Below are 4,837 nucleotides of genomic sequence, written 5' to 3'. Positions count from 1 at the left end.
CCCCTCCGGTGTTCATGCCTTCGTCCAAGCTGATGGTTTCCGCACAACTCCTTGACCCCATTCCCTCCTGCCACGACTTGATGGTTTCAGTGTCTGGGGTTCCTCCTGGCTGTCAGTCTCGGGGCTCCACCACCCCTACACCCCAGCGTCACGCCTCCTGTACAGTGGTGCCAAGCTGTTCGTTGTTCTGTCCTCTGGCCTCTTGACCAGATCCTATGTGGGCTCTTTCCTCCCGTCGACTAGGCCTACGGTGAGGATTTTATGCCCTCCAGTATCCCCTAGGGCTCGGGGAGAAGGCAAAGCCGCGCTGTCCAAGTGTCTTTCTTCCTTCTTCTCACACCCGTCCTTGGTGTTTCTCTCCCCTTTCCCTGATGTTCCTGCCTGTCTTAGTTGCAGGGATATCAGGTGCAGCCTCCTCACCCTCTCTGCTGGCCCCGCAGCATGTGCCACCATTTTTGGGATGACAAGACCAAACGGTCACAAACTCCACTGCAACCAATTCAGACTGGATATAAGGAAGAACTTCTTCACTGTCTGAGTCCCCAAGGTATGGAATAGACTGCTGCCAGAGGTGGTTTGAGCACCTACTTTGAATGCCTTCAAGACATATTTCAATGTTTATCTTGCTGGGATCCTATGATCCTGCTGACTTCCTGGCCCTGGGGCAAGGGGCTGGACTTGATGATCCTCCAGGGTCCCTTCCAGCCCGAATGTCTATGAAATCTATGAAATCTTCCTGAATAGAAATCCATCCCTTCTATCCTGTAGAAGGAAAGCTGTAAAATTTTCCCTCTTCACACACCTTCATCCTCACTGTTGCACAAATCACCAGCTTCACCCAAAGAAACTGGTTTGGGACAAAGTTACTTTTATATGCCTTTGAAAGAAAAAAATTAAACCTATACTCAGGAGACACATGGATATTTCTAAACACTTACTTCTCTGAGTACTGAGGAAAAATGAGAGTAATCAATATTGTTGCCTCTTTTGGTCCAGGTAGCCAAAAAATCGGGATGAATTAGGTGGAAAAATTGATGAGGCTAGATTTATTGTTCTCTTTTGTCATTTATCATAAGCTGTTCTGAACCTTTCTGGATAGAGCAGTATATAAATCTAAATCTAAATAATAATAGTAGTAATAATAATATCTTTGATCCAGTTCTGTTTATTTACCAAAAAAAAGATATCTGACGTGCATTTTCCTAGAATGCAGCAGCAATTAAACAAGAAAAAATGCTCCAAGACTCTTTCAGCCAACCCACAACCCAAAATGGTCCCTCTCAGCTTTTCCCTTATGGTCACAATACCTGTACTTCTCAAATTGTGTCCATCAGTCACATATTTCTGTCCACTGCTTCTCTTCTTCTTACAAGCTTACCTTTCTACTCCAATGATAACCAGCCAAAGCCCTTCACTCACATCATTCAAATGTCTGCATGTCCTCGCACGTGACTTTGGTTTGGGTAGTGAGAAGTGCTTGCTTTTGAAGGGGGGCCACTACTATTTTACTTTTTGGCTAGAGCTAATTAGGATTTTTTTCTGACAGAAAATGCAGTTTCCACATAATTGAATAATGTTCTGTTTCAATTTTGCCAATGTTTTCCAGTTGTCTGGCAAGAAAACCATAATTAAAGTTATCGTTTTACTTGGGTTTGACCTAAATAAAACTATTTTGGATGTTGAAAAGTGCTTCATTTCAAACTGATTCAGCTCTAAACTGTTTCTTCCACTTGTGGAGCACTGCTTCATAGTAGCTGTATCCTCTGTCATAACCCCATTTTCTGTTATGGACTGGATTGCAACTCCTAAAATGAAACTTAGTTTTCTCTCTGATTAGAGTGTAGTATCATGGGTGTCACATGTATCCAGGTGTTGTTGGCAAAGACCTAGCATAGTTATAACAAGTGTGGGTTTTCTGATTGATTCTGTAGCCGATGGAAGAGGATACTGAATAGATACCTGAGGAAGTGTAGAGAAATGGGGGAAGGAGGGACATGCTACAGGTACATTTCAAAGTGAGCAGCAGATATTTTGTAAACAGAGTGTCACCTTTTACCATATATATGGTAAAGCCAAACTCTCTTATGTGACCCAGATTTGTTCAATGCAGGAGGGAAAATAAGAAGAGGAGATTTCAAGGGTCAGTTTGGAGTTTTTCAGCCCCAGTCCATCCCCATTATGGACTATGACTATGTTAAATTTCACCAGTTGCCAACACTCCCTAAGCAACCTCTCTTTGAGGAAGCACAGTCCTTCAGTATCCCACTTTGCCCAAATTCAAACTTCAAAGTCTCTCTCACACCTGGGAAATCCTCAGAGGCTGGGATATGATGACTGTTCACTGCCTTCGTGCTATTGGAATGACAAAAAGCAATATTCCATGGTCAGCTATAAAAGGATATTCTCAATACTGTTGTTGGGTTGGGTTTGGTTTGGTTTGGTTTGGTTTGGTTTGGTTTTCTTTCTTTTTTTTTCTTTTTCTAAACAATTTTACTATAATATTGAGAAATTGTCATGATTCAATGAAACCATCAGGGAAATTCAAATGAAAGGAAAGAAAATACATTTTTACACACTATAGAGCCTGACTGTGATATTTATTCACTGTTGTAGGAGATCTTAAAGTTAAGTACTGTAACTTAAATTTAAACGGCTGGATCATGTTATAAGTGATAATAAAAATTTATTGTTCCATGTGCTAAAATTGGGCAATCAGATCTCATATTTCAGTTTATGAGGCAATTGCTGGAAAGGTCAAGGAGGACACTTTTCTCTTGTTTTTGGTGTTGCACAATTGCTTGAAATCATTATATGAGATTGTTTTGTTGCCCTTCTTTTACAAGTGTGGGGAGAGTGATCAGATAGTGAGTGTCAGAGGCAGAAAACTGTACTGGAAGGATCCATGATCTCAGTGCATTATGGAAAACTTTTTCTTGCTTATTTTAGCTTAACAGGCAGTTCAGTGTATTGAGGCATAATCTCCTTCAAGCAAATTATTGCAAGATGCTTCAGAATGAGGGAGGATTTAGAAATGCTTTACAGAAAAGGAAGTGAGAACAAGATAAGAAACATGATAAGAAAGAAAGAAATTTAAAACTAGAATTTAACCCAACATGTTCCTCTCCATTTATGTTCACCTGGAGTGCTGTGTCCAGTTTTGGCTACACACTTGAAAAGGATTATGACAGATTGGAAAAGGTCCAGCACAGATCAACAAAAATGATTAGGTGCCTGGAAAGCAAGACTTAATGAGGAAAGGCTGAAAGAACTAGGGTTATTTAGTCTGGAGAAGAGAAGGGGGGATTTGATAAGTCTTCAAATACCTGAAAGGTGATTATCGAGAGGAGGGAGATGGGCTTTTCTCTGTGACCGTAGGGGATAGAACTAGGAGCAATAGCCTCAAGCTTCAGCAGAGGAAATTTAGGTTGGAGATTAGGAGGAACTTTCTGACTATGAGGCAAGTCAAACATTGGAACAGGCTACCTAGAGAATTTGAGGAATCTCCATCCTTGGAAATTTTCAGCATCATTCAGAAAATCCACAAAAGCAGTAACCTAATCTGAAGTAAAACCAGCTGCTCTGTGGAACCCCCTTTGCAATGCAGAGTCTCTTCCTTTCCTTCAGGAAGGAGAAGTTTGAACTGGAGCAGAGAATGTAGGCCCGTGGAATTGCATGGGACTCCTGCGCTGCAGAGGAAAACATGAACTAGGCAACATGGCCGAGTAGTGAAAAATCCTGCCAATTAAAGCATGCAAATGCACATTTGCCAGTCCTTTTAGCAGTTTGTGCCAGTCACTGGGAAAAAGTGATGCTGATTTTTTTCCAAAGAGTATAGAACAGCTTTTGGGAGCAAGGCATGTGTCAATGGATTCTGTCATTTACAGCTAATACCATTACTAAACGTAAAGGATATATGGGGCTGGTAGAACAAAACAGCTCATGCTCACTGAACAGAGATATTATCATTTCCACAGGCTTTCACTAGGTTATCACCATTTAAACATGATGGGGGGGGGGTTGCCTTTTTGGGTGCAAAACTTGAGGCAGTAGAAAATACTGTAGAAAATACTGAAAGTATGTTTAAGTTTCTGTTCCACGGCGCTGTGAGCAGTCAGGTCTGGAACCACTCCGGGAATTAAGGTGCTGCCAGGGTCAGGAGAAGCAAGCAGAATCCAGGGACAAGCCTGGTCAGGACGCCAAGAGATCAGGCAAAGAGCAGAGGCAGAGAGCAAGCTAGGAGGACAAGCAGAGAGCAGAGTCAGAGCAGAAGCCAGAGGGTACTGCAAGGCAATCTAAAATCAAATTAAGCCCTGTTGCCTAGACACCTCCTGGTCCTGTCCAGGAGTTTATATGGGGGAAGTGGAGAGTAAATTGACCCCAGCCAGCCAGTCTGGTGGCAGAAGTTCAGCAGAGTGTTAGGCCCTGCTAAAGCATTCAGGACATCCTAGATGAGCTTGGGCAACCAGCTATAGGGTGGCAGGCTGGGATAAGCAACTGAACTGACCAGGTTAAGGCCCTGTATTCAAGACTGTAATCTTGCAGCTTTCCAGAAATGTTGGGCTTTAAGGAAATTCTTGGTAACTTCTCTTTCTTTTCCAAAGAGACAATACTGGCAGCATTCATCAAATATTTTATCAGCTCATCCTCGGGGTTCTGCGCCAGCTGAGGAGAAAATAATCATTAAGAACAATTAAAATTTCCTATTTTCTCTCGCATGTTAAAACAGCTGGCTCAAAAGAAATCATTTTAATGAAGCTTTGTCATCCCCTGGAAGTTTTAAGAATAGCACATGTGTTAAAATGTGACTGAAAGTGCAATTCAGTGTTTGCTGACATGG

The sequence above is a fragment of the Gavialis gangeticus genome, unplaced genomic scaffold (genome assembly GCF_001723915.1).
Source record: "Gavialis gangeticus isolate Ggan-Ray unplaced genomic scaffold, GavGan_comp1, whole genome shotgun sequence".
In the NCBI taxonomy this organism is placed as follows: Eukaryota; Metazoa; Chordata; order Crocodylia; family Gavialidae; genus Gavialis; species Gavialis gangeticus.
Note: the sequence above shows the minus strand (reverse complement) of the source record.